Consider the following 13,942-nt stretch of genomic DNA (forward strand, 5'->3'; position numbering starts at 1 on the left):
AAGCATGGAGGAATATTTTGCTCTGGAAAATTCAACCTCCCCAGCTTCTTTTTATTTTCCAACAAATTACTTCACACGTTAGAACAAAATCTCTCATATATGGTCTCTTTTTAAGACTCTAAGCTTTTAGGCATTTAATCTTAAAAAGGTATACTGGGTCATCTGGCTGGTAGACAATTAAAGGCAGAACTGCACTGTCTACCCTGTAAAGCAACAATCAGCTCTCAGCCTTTTGCTGCCCTGACATTCTTGATGAATGATTGTCTCATGTGGGAAACGCGCTCGTGTGGAAGTTCTGTGCTGTGATTATTTATAATCATCAGGACAGTTTAACTGCCCCTCTGTAGTGGGGGCTCCTTGTGACCTACTGCAGAGATGTACTCGGGCTGTGCGGCAGGCCGGGTCTCAGCATTCAGGCTGTAATGCCATTCTCTTAGGTCCCAGAATTCATAGCTATGTATATATTTAATTTCAGCACTTTGGGCTCAGAAGGCTTCTAGAAGAGGACATCTACTCAAAAACTCATTCTCACCTAGAAGACAACCTGGGAAATATTTGGTAAGTTTTCTCTTATTTTGATAATAGGAGTTTGTCACAAGCAACTCTAGTCTTGTCATGGAGTCTAAAATTCGGCTCCGTCTTTTTGTACTTACTATTTGAGAACGAAGACCAGTTTCTGGTGAAGCATGGCCCTTTGTATAAGCAGAGGTGGAACGGGGAATTCTTGTTTTCCATGCTTGAGCAGCAAGAACAGTAATAGAAGTTCCTGTCGATGGTTTTCATTTCTGCTCCTTTTAAAGCTTAATTAGAATGACTGGTCTATCATAGAGATTACAGTATTTGCTAGTAAACCAGTTATTCATGTTTTTCTGAAATGATAAGAGTGAAAATGCATGAGACTTTTCTGGAATGAATCATTCAAGCGTCATTTTTGATGATGGGAACTGAATTAGAAAAGTGAATACTTATACAAGTTGAATACACTGAAATGAAAGAGGACAGATTTCCCATCGGGGGATGATGTCCTCCTAGCATCATCAGGAAGGAGAATTACTGCTGCAAATGAGTGGTCCCCAGATTCACTGGGGGTGGGGAGGAAACGCTAACCTTGTATGTACAGCTGACAAGTTAGACTCTACTAATAATGAAAACTAGGTAGCAGTGACACCCTTACTTGATTTGTAAGTCAAACACTTCCCTGTGTTATATTGAGCCTAAGTATTTTGAGGAAAGAAAATTATATATGCCATAGGATAGCCAAGACATTCTGATGGGAACAAGAAGTCCTGTCCGCTTAATGGTCCTAGGTAGACTAAGAATCAAATTGACCAGAGAAAATCTAATTTAATAATGTACCTACCCAGACCTGGAAATTCCAGAGACAGGCAAAATGAGGTACATAGGTCATTCTGAAAGAAGGAGAAAAGGGTAGGAGTCTGAGATTTCAGAGGAAAGAATTGCACCTCACAAGAGCAGTTTGGTAATTAGATGTTGGCCCTGCCATATCGCAGGCTCGCTCAGATAAAATTCATCTCTGCTGATCACCCTTGTTCTGGGAAGACTGCCAGTTTAGACTCATATGTAGTTAAGGGAGGAGCAAAGATTTCTCTTGAACCTGCAGGGTTTTATCTGGCCTAAAAGGTTATTCTGAGCTGAACACAAAGTAGTTCAGCTTGGGCCAGCCTGCCAGGGGTCTCTTACCTCCTCTGGTCGCAAATACACCTAGGTAAAAGCCCCATTATGTTTCTCTGGCTTAGTTACACTAAAGAGGCCACAATGAAAATGGTAGGAAGGGTGGAGATGCAGGCAGGAACCAAACAGAAGGGATGGCACAAGCATGGAACAGTCCCCGTGCGAGGCACTCCAGCCACAGGGGTCCCTGCACTAGGAAGACAAGTCCTCATTTGGCTTTAAAAACCAGAGGGACTTAACTTCTTCAGTGTTTAACAATCAGTGCAGCTTAACATCAGGAACTTTAAAAAAAAAAAATCAGTGGAACTCTAAGAGCTGGAGAGCAATAGAAACTGAGTTTCCACCCTTAAAGAGACAGCATAATAACCCTGCCCAGGTACAGGCTAGAAGCAGCAGTTTGAAAAAAGCCTGAGGTATGTGGCAAGGAGTTCTATTCACTAACCTCAGAACTGGTGGTAGAGGGGGAAGGATCTTTAGGAGACTTCAAGAACAAAAGAGCTGACAGGGCCTTTTCTCCCCGTCCCCCCACCCAGGCTAGATGCCTGTAGGAACCAGGGGGGAGCAGTCAGCACCTAGCTTGCCTCACTCCACAGTGGATCCACAGGGTCTCCCTGCACAAGCAGCCTCAACAGGGGCCAGTACCACTCCAAAGAGACTCTTGCCCTGGGGACAGAAGATAAACACACACAGCAGTTCAGGGGCAGCCCCAGCAGGGGGCGGAGGGCTGACCTCCAATCTGACTGCCCTCCCAACCAACAGAACCCCCACAGCAGGCAGCACAAAGAGAACCCAGCAGAAGACTGGGGCAGACATCGGCTCTGATTGCTGACCCTGCCCACCACTGAAAGCCTTATGGGGACGACACAGGGAGAACCCAGTAGTTCAGTGTAACCACAGTTCCATTAAATGGGCTGAAGGCAAGGATCCAGTCTGACCCAGCCCAAGCCCAGAGTGGCACAGAGACCAAACCCTGCTCACCCTGGGCACAGAGGGCCGTTGCAGCCAGCTGGACTGGGGGCGGATGCAACACACGCGGGAGACGCCTCTGAGGTCGCAGGCTCTAGTGAAGAGGAGACGCGGCAATATGGGACATTTCAGGATCCGGAGGCCACTACTCTCAGGATCAGGAGACAGAGCGGACTTTCCTAATACATGGCAGCAGAACTGGACGAAAGGAGCAGATAGGAATTATGTCCCAAATGAAACAACAGGAAAAAAAAAAACAGGCCTCCATCAAAGGTAGAAAAATCTTGAAATTAAAAATACACTAGAGTGAATAAATAGTAGACTGGAGGAATCAGAGGACCAGAAAAGCAAGCTAGGAAGACAGTAATGGCGAGCAACCAAGCTGAACAGGAAAAAGAAAAATAAGGAGAATACGCTAAGAGAACTCAGCAGCATCCTCGAGTGTAGTAACAGTCACAGCATGTTAGAGATCACCCTAACAGGGGGAAAAGAAAAGAAAAAGAACAATAAGGACATGGTCTTCGCACTCTGCCAACTGCCATGTCTGCTTCTGTACACGCCTGCTTGCTAAATCTGTTTCGCAGGACTCTGCAGCAGGTAATCACTCCCCTTTTTACTGCGAAAGTTCTTGCTTCTGTAAAACCGCTTGCTCCCCGCTCCCCTTGTGCTGTGATTGTTTCTGATGAGGTTTGAAATGACCAAAGAACTCTAAAACCAATAGGTTCCTGCCAAAAGTAGTGTGTGTGTGTGTGTGTGTGTGTGTGTGTGTGTGTGTGTAAAGATACTGCTGGCTACTATAAGGTGCTAGGACCTGTGACAGGCTGACTCATACATGACATACTTTGGCTCGCAGAACTCTTAAGAACCCCATGTGCCAGCCCGGCGGCGCGCTCCCTGAGTACTTTCCACCACTCGGGAGGAGCTGTTTGGCCGAACTGAAATAAACTGCAATAAAGCTCCCGAATATTCCCTCCCTGACTGTTGCCTGAGTGAGTTCGATCTCGTTGGGTTACAACCTTTGGAGGCCCCAGCGAGATCAAATCGTGAGCTCCCCTCTAGGGGTGGAGCTCCTCAGGTCTCAGCGGAAGAACTCTCTGGACCTCAACGGGAAATTAGGGGAAGGCCTCGGAGAGATGTTCCTCTGCCCCAGTTTCTCCCAGTCGACATCCATTCATCCTCCACTGCCAGAATTTTTAATTGCCTGTGAGCTTCTCTGGAGGGCCCGGGTAAGTTCCCTCTTATCTGAGTCAGAGCTCTAGAAAGGGGTTTTTAGATCCGCTGGACACAGCATTAGAGGTCTGCCCCCGAAACCGAACGGGGCACCCATTCAGTTTCCTCGGTTGTAACTGACAAGTGTCATTCTGTTCTGTCTGTCTGTCCTTGTCTGTGCCGGCTAGTTCCTTTTCAGGTATGGTGTGAGGAAGTTCCAAATCCCAGACTCCCCTCCAATGTCTCCTGACCCAGAAGAGGGATACTCAGGACAGTTAACCTGGACTAGACTCCCACAGGGATTTAAAAACTCACCCCCATTGTTTGACAAGGCCCTCAGCCGGGACCTCCAGTTCTAGCAGGAAAACCACCCTTCTGTTACCTTACTCCAGCATGTGGATGACCTACTCTTAGCTGCTGCTTCCAAGGAGGAATCCATAAAGGGCACCGAAGATCTCTTGCAGGAGTTGGAATGCCTTGGATACCGTGTCTCTGCCAAAAAGGCCCAGATCTGCACCCAGATGGCCACATACCTGGGGTATGAACTAAGAGAAGGTAAGAGGTTCCTGTTGGCCAGTTGCATCGAGGCCACCTGAAGGATCCCCACCCTGACAACCAAATGCCGCGTATGAGAATTCTTGGGAGCGGTCGGGTACTGTCGTCTCTGGGTTCTAGGGTTTGCAGAGATCGCAAGCCCCTGTACAGCAGCTCTGGGGGACAGGGCACAGACCTGGTCTGGACGGATGTTGAGCAAAAAGCTTTTGAGAAGCTTAAACAGGCCGTTACTTCGGCCCCAGCCCTGCCAGACCCCACCAAACCGTTCCAGTTATTCATCACAGAGACTAGGGGTAGCCAAGTGGGTCTTAACCCAAACTTTGGGTCCTTGGAAAAGGCCCATAGCCTAGTTTCCAAAAAGGTTAGACCCTGTGGCAGCCAGATAGTGAAACTGCATGAGAGCAGTAGCCGCTACAGCCTTGTTGGTTAAGGAAGCAGCCAGATGACTCTAGGACAGCACTTGCAGGTCATAAGGGGACATCTGGTAGAGGCTCTACTCAGAAGCCCCCTGGACCTCAAATGCTTGAATCACTCAGTTCCAGATCCTTCTATTAGATCCCCCTCGTGTCCAGTTTTTAAAAACTGCTATCTTAAACCTGGCTGCTTTGTTGCCGGATGATGACCTACAGGAGCCTCTCCATGAGTGTTTAGAAATTCTAGAGACTCCAACTAACTTGAGAGCTGACCTGACAGATGAGCCCCTGCCAGAGGCAGCTCTGGAACTCTTCACAGACAGAAGTAGTTTCCTCGATCAGGGGACCCGAAGGGCCAGAGCAGCAGTGACCACCCAGACAGAGGTCATCTGGGCGCAAGCCCTCAACCAAGGTATGTCGGCACAGCTGGCAAAATTAATTGCGTTAACCCAAGCCTAAGATGAGCAAAAGGTAAATCTTTCAATATATACACTGACAGTAGCTATGCCTTTGCCACTGCCCATGTCCCCAGGGCTCTATACCAAGAGCGTGGTCTCCTCACTTCAGGACAAAAGGACATTAAAAACAAAGAAGAGATCCAAGCACTCCTAGAGGCCATATGGCTACCAAAGCAGGTTGCAATCATCCACAGGTTGCATCCCAACTCCTGTAAGACATCAAAAGGATGACACCCCAATCATCCTTGGAAATACTTTGGAGGACCAGACTGCCCGAAAAGCTGCCTTAAGACCAGCGAGGCCCTTAGAAATCTTACTGGTGCTACCATATCGACAGCTCCTCCACGACCCTAAATATAACAGCCAAGAAAAATCCGTAAAGGAAAAATTAAACTGTACTGAGGGGCCACAAGGCTGGTTAATCCTCCCAGATAATAGAAGGCTACTTCCCGAGGTACTAGGAAGCTCCCTTATTAATCAAGTACATCAAGGGACTCATCTGGGAGCCACCAAAATGTCCCAGCTAATATCCAGACATTCGTATGTCCTGTACCTTGACCAGCTAACAAACTCAGAACTTTCTAAATGCATAACCTGTATTAGAATCAATGGGGGACTCAAGACTGTTGGCTCTCTTTAAGTCCTGCACCACCTTACTATGTTGGATTAGCTACTAACCAGACAATTGGATCCAACAGTGGAACGACCACCGACCTCACCCTCTCCGGAAATGACCAGAACCTGCAGAAAAGCTTAACCAAGCCTTGTTTGACTCTGGGGGACTTACAAGGAAGAGGAACCTGTTTCTGCTATGGCCTTCCTGAGGGAGGTCAATCCCCCTATCTGGACAATTGCGACCAGACGCCAGCTTCCCTTAAAGGCCCCTGAAGGTACCGAGTTTGCCTGTACCATGGGTCTCACTCACTGTATTACCCCCAGTGCTGGAACTCTGGGCTTGTGCATACTAACTTACCTTGTCCTCCAAGTATATTTCTACTCGGGGCCCGCGGGCTCTGACCATTTCTTTGCCCCCGAGAAACATTACAGATTACAATAAGCAAACCCGGTTCTAGCTCCCGTCCTGGTTGGGTTAGGAATAGCAGGGTCCGCACTGCCGGGACAGCGGCTATCATAAAGGGTCAGCAGGACCTCCAGCGGCTCTCAGCTCCGTTCTCAGGTGATGTCCATTTACTCTAGGATCAGATAGCCCACCTGGAAAAGTCCTTAGACTCCTTGGCGGAAGTGGTCCTCCGAAACCGGAGAGGCCTTGACCTCCTCTTCCTCCAATCAGGTGGCGTGTGTGCTGCACTCGGAGAAGCATGCCTCTTCCATGCCAGCTGCTCTGGTGTTAGAGAAGGTCTACAACCCTTAGAAACAGACTCGGGGAGGGAGAGGCGGCCAGAAAGCTGCCCGCCAAAATTGGTTTGAGAACTTGTTTAATTGGTCCCCTTGGTTAACCACACTCATAACAGCACTAGCTGGACCCTTAATCCTTCTACTCCTTGGTTTAACCTGTGGGCCCCTCCTCAAACAGGTTACTCAGCTTCACCCGGGAAAGGATTCAGACGGTCAAACTTAACGGGGTTAAGCACCCTGTATCGGCGACTACCCAGATCTCCCGAAGAGGCTGAGTCAAGGACTTGATTCTTAGCTAAGACCAGTGGGGAATGTTAGAGATCACCCTAACCCGGGGAAAAGAAAAGAAAAAGAACAATAAGGACATTGTTCGCAGTCTGCCAACTGCCATGTCTGCTTCTGTACACGCCTGCTTGCTAAATCTGTTTCGCAGGACTCTGCAGCAGGTAATCACTCCCCTTTTTACTGCGAAAGTTCTTGCTTCTGTAAAACCGCTTGCTCCCCGCTCCCCTTGTGCTGTGATTGTTTCTGATGAGGTTTGAAATGACCAAAGAACTCTAAAACCGATAGGTTCCTGCCAAAAGTAGTGTGTGTGTGTAAAGATACTGCTGGTTACTATAAGGTGCTAGGACCTGTAACAGGCTGACTCATAAATGACATACTTTGGCTCGCAGAACTCTTAAGAACCCCATGCGCCGGCCCGGCGGCACGCTCTCTGAGTAGTTTCCACCACTCGGGAGGAGCCGTTTGGCCGAACTGAAATAAACTGCAATAAAGCTCCTGAAAATTCCCTCCCTGACTGTTGCTTGAGTTCGATCTCGTTGGGTTATAACAAGTACAGGGATCCCAGAAGGAGAAGAGAGGAAAAAAAAGGGCAATAATTTTGACTAAGTATCTGAAAACTTCCCTAAACTGGAGACGGAATCAGAAATCTAGATCTAGGAGGCACAGAGAGCCACTATATATCAACCCAAGGAGGTCCACATCAAGACAACTAATTAAAATGGCAAAAAAAAAAAAAAGTAGTGACAATTTTAAAAGGAGCAGAACAGTACATACAAGGGAAATATAGGGGTACCTGTGTGGTTCAGCTGGGGGTGCATCTAACTCTTCATCCAAGATGTTGATCTCAGAGTTGTTAGTTCAAGCCTCCCACTGAGTGTGGAACCTGCACATGCATACACACAGGAAGCTCCATAAAGCTGTCAGATTTTTCAGCAGAAACTTTGCAGGTCAGAAGGGAGTGGCAGGATATATTCAAAGTGCTGAAAGAAAAAAACCTGCATTCAAGAATACTCCAGTCAGCAAAGCTATCATTCAGAAGAGAAGGAAAGATAGAGTTTCTCAAAAAGAAGCTACAGGAGTTTATGACTGCTAAATCAGCCCTACAGGAAACACTAAAGAGAATTCTTTGAGTAGAAAGCCAGGCCCTAGGCCTTTTCTTAGGAAAGGAAAAGATTTCTCAGGTTCATGCAGACATAGAAGTAGATTAATCCCTTAAAACCAATACAGAGGTTAAAGCACAAAAACATTAAAATCAATTAGATCTATAAAAAAAAGTCAAGGGATTCACAAAGTATGTAAAGTATGACACACATAAAGCATGGGGGGGTGGATAAAAGGAGTAAAAATGTAGTGCTTGTAGGATGGGTTCAAACTTAATCAACCTGACAGACTGTTATGTGCACAGGGTGTTGTATATAAACCTAATGGTAACATACAGTTCAAAAACCTGTAATAGATGTGCATGGATTCTTTTTTCTTTTCTTTTTTTTTTTTTTTTTGCAGATTATGAAAGAGAGGCATCAAACCACCACCAGAGAGCAAGAGAAGAAAGGAATGGAGAAGAACTGCAAAACAACCATAAAACAAATAACAAAACGGCAATGAGTACGTACCTATCAGTGATTACTTTGATTGCAAACGGATTAATTACTCCAATCAAAAGACATAGGGTGACTGAATGGATAACAAAAGCCCATCTATATGATATCTATCAGACTCCTTTCTAATCTAAAAGCACAGATTGAAAGAGATGGAAAAGAATGTATGATGCAGATGGAAGTGAAAAGAACACTAGGGTAGCAATACTTAGACAAAATAGACTTTAAAACAAAGACTGTAACAGGAGACAAAGGAGGACATGATATAATAAGAGGGACAATCCAACAAGAAGATATAACAATTGTAAATATTTATGCGCCCAACATGGAAGTACCTGCTGGAAGCCACTTCTGAACTGTACCTTATGAAGGACATTATAGCAATTTCTTCTTTTGTGTTTATGGGAGCAAATATTACATTTCCTGAGAAAGCTGTTCTTCCCCTCAAGAAAACAGGCTATTGACCCCTGCTCACAAAGGACTAACCTTTGCTTTTGCTATTTTAAAAAGGTTGCCTTGTATTTGAATGCTGAGGGCACCTTCCTTCCCCATGATAAGCATCTAAATCACCTACAATCAATCACTATGGATAAAGATTATGCGTGAGTCTTCTACCAATCTATGTTCCAGGGAAATTTTTACATACCAATGAATTTGTCATCAGGAATCATTGTCTAAGGCAATTGCCACTCCTGTTTTGTACCCCATACATTTTTTTTTCAATAAAAAGGGCTGACTCTCTGGTCAATGCAGAGATGCCTGCCTGGTGATCAGAAAGAAGCTGAGGCTCTCTCACTCCCTTTTGCCGACACCGTCCATCCTTCAGGGACCCCTGGACCTGCTGGCGCTAGACTCCGGCAAGTACCCAAATTCATAAGGCAACTATTAACAGACATAAGAAAGAAATTACTGTATTACTATTAATATTAGGGGACTCTAAACCCCTCCTTACATCAACAGATCATCCAGACAGGAAAAATCAACAAGGAAGCAGTAGCTCTTAATGATTAGACCAGATAGATTCAGAACATTCCATTTAAAATGGTGGGATACACATTTTTTAAGTGCACACGGAACATTTTCTAGAATATATCACATTAGGCCACAGGTATCCATAAATTCAAGAAGAATTGTGCCATCTTTTCTAGCCACAAGAGTATCAAACCAGAAATCAATTACAAGAGAAAACCTGGAAGGAACACAAATATATGGAGGTTAAATGACATGTTACTAAACTCTGAATGGGTCAACCAAGAAATCAAAAATGCACGGAGACAAATGAAAACACAACAGTCTAAAATCTTTGGGATGTAGCAGAAAGAGGGAAGATTATAGCACTTCAGGCCTACCCTCAAAAAGCAAGAAAAATCTCAACCTAATCTTAAGCCTAAAAGGAGCAAAAAGAGCAAAGTCCCAGTCCAGTGGAAAGAAGAAAATAAAGATAGAAAACAGAGCAGAAATGAAATAGACTTAAACAATAGAACAGAGCAACAAAATCAGGAACTTTTTCTTTGGAAAGATCAACAAAATTGATACACCTTTAGACAGTTTCATTTAAAAAACAAAAACAAAGGACTCAAATTCAGAAACAAAAGGTATTAATACCACAGAAATACAAAAGATTTTAAGTATTATGAAAAACCATATGTCAAGTTGGACAACCTAGAAGAATTAGATAAATTCCTAGAAACAGAACCTCTCAAAACCAGGAACAGAAAATTTACGAGTGACTGACAGTGAAGGAATCAGTAAACAAAAAGCTCCCAGAAGTCCAGGACCAGATGTCTTCTTTCAGGTGAATTCTCCCAAACATTTAAAGAAGAGTTAATACCCTATTCTTCTGAAACTATTCCAAAAAATAGAAGAGGAAGGATAATTTCCGAATTGATTCTATAAAGCCAACTTTATTCCGATAGTAAACCTGGTGAAGACACCACAGAAAAAAAACTATAGGCCAATATCTCTGATGAACCTAAATACAAAAACCCTCAACCAACTAGTAGTAAACCAAATCCAATAATACATTTAAAAAATTCACCACAATCAAGTAGGATTTATTCCAGAGATTGGTATGTGAATAATGGACCACATTCCATGTGATATCAACAAGAGAAAAGATAAAAGCCATGTAATTGTGTCAGTATATATAGAAAAAGCATCTGACAAAGTAACTATACCACCCATAAAAAATCCAAGGTTTAGGGGGAAATATACCTCAACATAATAAAGGTCATTTATGGAAAAACCCACAGCTAACATCCTGCCCACTGGTGACAAAGTTCTTCCACTAAGAAAGATGGATGTCCATTCTCACCACTTTTATTCAACTTAGTACTGAAAGTCCTAGCCACAGCATTCAGACAAAATAAAAGCATAAAAGTAAAACTTTCAGTAGCTGCAGAAGACATGATACTATTTATAGAAAATTCTAAAAAATTCACCAGCAAACTGCTAGAACTGATAATTCGACCAGGTCACAGGATACAAAAATCAATACACAGAAATCTGTTGCATTTCTGTACACTAATAATTAACCAGAATAAAAAAAAAAAGATCTTGTTTTCTGTTTACCAAAAACAGAATACATAGTAATAAACTTAAGCAAAGTGCTGTACTCTGATAACTATAAAACATTTATGAAACAAATTGAAGAAAATACAAACAAAAGGAAATATATTCCATGCTCCTGAATGGGGAGAATAGTGTTTAAGTGTCCATGATACCCATAGCAATGTGTACATTTAATACAATCCCTATCAAAATACCAACAGCATTTTCCATAGAACTAGAACAGATAATCTTAAAATTTGTACAGAACCACAAAAGACCCTGAATAGGCAAAGCAATTTTGGAAAAGAAAAGACTGGAGGTCTCAAATTCCAGCTTTCAAGATATACTACAAAGCTACAGTAATTGAAATAGTATGGTACTCACACAAAAATATAGATCAGTAGAACAGAATAGCCCCCAAATGAACCCACAATTATATGATCAATTAATCTACAATAAAGGAGGCAAGAATATATCACGGAAAAAGTCTCTTCAATAAGTGATATTGGGAAAACTGGACCACTTTATTACACCATGCACAAAACCCCAAGATGAATTAAGGATCTAAATGTGAGACCTGAAGCCATAAAAAGCCTAGAAGAGAGCACAGGCAGTAATTTCTCTGCTGTCGGCTATAACAACATCTTTCTAGATAGGTCTCAGGCAAGGGAAGCAAAAGCAAAAATACATTATTTGGATTACATTTTTAAAAAGCTTGGGGTGCCTGGGTGACTCAGTCGGTTGAGCATCCAGCCTCAGCTCAGGTCATGATCTCGTGGTTTGTGGGTTCGAGCCCCACATCGGGCTCTCTGCTTACAGCTCAGAGCCTGGAGCCTGTCTTCAGAGTCTGTGTCTCCCTCTCTCTGGCCCTCCCCTGCTCATACTCTGTGTCTCTCTCAAAAATGAATAAAAACATTAACAACAACAACAAAAATAACCCAAAAAGCTTCTGCACAGTAAGGAAATAATCAACAAAACTAAAAGGTAACCTATTGAAAGACAAAAGATACTTGAAGTGACATATCCCATAAAGGATTAGTATCTAAAATATGTAAAAGAGCTGATACAGCTGATACAACTCAACACCCAAGGAACAACTAATCCAATTCAAAAGTGGGTAGAAGACATGGACATTTCTCCAAAGACGACCTCCAGATGCCCAACAGACTTATTAAAAGATGCTCAAAAATCAGTCCTCAGGGAATTACAAATCAAAACCACGATGAGATAACATCATACCTGTAAGAATGGCTAAAATCAACAATACAAGAAACACCAAGTGTTGGCAAGGATCTGGAGAAAAGGGAGCCCTCTTGTACTATTGGTGGGAATGCAACTGGCGCAGCCACAGTGCATAACAGTATGATTATTCAAAACAATTAAAAATAGTAGTGGAATTGCTAGATTATATGGTAATTCTGAGTCTTTACCCACAGAAAACTAAAACACTACATTGAAAAGATAAAGCAATCCAAGTGCCCATCAACTATCGAGAACAAATGGATGGTTACCAGAGGGGAGATGAGGGAGTGAAATAGGTGATGGGGATTAGGAGTATACTTACTATGATGAACACTGAGTAATATATAGAATTTTTGAATCATTGTATACTTGAAATAGTATGTTAATTACATTTGGATTTAAAATTTAAAAAGATACAACTTTTAAAAATGAGCTGGTAAGTGGTTTCTTTTTTTTTTTTTAATAGTTTATTGTCAAATGGTTTCCATATAACACCCAGTGCTTCTCCCCACAAGTGCCCCCCACCATGACCATCACCCCCTTCCCCTCTCCCCCTCCCCCCTCAGTCCATGGTTCATTTTCAGTATTCAGTAGTCTCCCTTGATCTGTGTCCCTTACTCTCCCCCACTCTCTTTCCCCCTTCCTCTCCCCATGGTCTTCTGCTAGGTCTCTCCTGTTAGACCTATGAATGCAAACATATGGTATCTGTCCTTCTCTGCCTGACTTATTTCGCTTAGCATGACACCCTCAAGGTCCATCCACTTTGCTACAAATGGCCAGATTTCATTCTTTCTCATTGCCATGTAATACTCCATTGTATATATATACCACATCTTCTTTATCCACTCATCAGGTGATGGACATTTAGGCTCTTTCCATGATTTGGCTATTGTAGAAAGTGCCGCTATGAACATTGGGGGTACATGTGCTCCTATGCATCAGCACTTCTGTATCCCCTGGGTAAATCCCTAGCAGTGCTATTGCTGGGTCATCTCATAAATCAGTCACTTGGTCCTGACTAGTCATCAAACTCCTTTCAGGAGGCATTAAGCAGGGGTATTCTGGTTCAAGTAATCGGGGGTTAAACGCAAGGCATTTCTGTTTTCTATCTATGAGGTCCTATGGTGGTTTCTCTGAAGTTTGCACCAAGTCATTTCTCCTTAGTTCACAGGGCTTCAGGACAGGGAACAGTTTTAGTTCTCAAATGATTTGAAGTCAGAAAGGTGGGAGAAAAATAAAAATGTTAGCTTGGAGAGTTATAGCCAGACATTGGACAATATTAGGAGAAATCAGGATCTAGTCCAGTTTATAATGAGTAGCATTAAAATCTCATATCTACAAAGATGTGTTATCAAAGTATTTTCGCTCTCTAACCACCTCCCTCCCCCCCTTTTTTTTTTTTTACACAAAAGCCAAGTTAGCACTAGTTTGCAAAATAAGTCTAGTTTCAAACAAACAAACAGGGGTGCCTGACTGGCTGAGTCAGTAAATCATATGACTTTTTTTTTTAAGTTCATTTATTTGAGGGGCAGAGAGGGAGGGAGAGGGAGAATCCCAAGGAGGCTCCATGCTTGGTACAGAGCCTCAAGCCACAATTGATCTCACTACTGTGAGATCA

At 43.3% G+C, this 13,942-nt stretch overlaps 2 long non-coding RNA genes across 2 annotated transcripts in view; both read left to right on the forward strand.

The window, feature by feature from the left end:
* LOC115272193 overlaps positions 1-8,989 on the forward strand; it is a 69,518-nt gene extending 60,529 nt beyond the window's left edge. Inside the window, exons 2-3 of the long non-coding RNA XR_003900294.1 lie at positions 476-558; positions 8,438-8,989. This is a non-coding gene — a long non-coding RNA (uncharacterized LOC115272193). The remainder of the gene's footprint in view (positions 1-475; positions 559-8,437) is intronic.
* LOC115272194 lies at positions 4,435-7,439 on the forward strand. Its single transcript, XR_003900295.1, has 2 exons — positions 4,435-6,183; positions 6,828-7,439. It is a non-coding gene; the product is annotated as an uncharacterized LOC115272194 (long non-coding RNA).
* Positions 8,990-13,942: the final 4,953 nt, after the last annotated feature.

Source organism: Suricata suricatta, chromosome 11, assembly GCF_006229205.1.
Source record: "Suricata suricatta isolate VVHF042 chromosome 11, meerkat_22Aug2017_6uvM2_HiC, whole genome shotgun sequence".
Lineage (NCBI taxonomy): Eukaryota > Metazoa > Chordata > Mammalia > Carnivora > Herpestidae > Suricata > Suricata suricatta.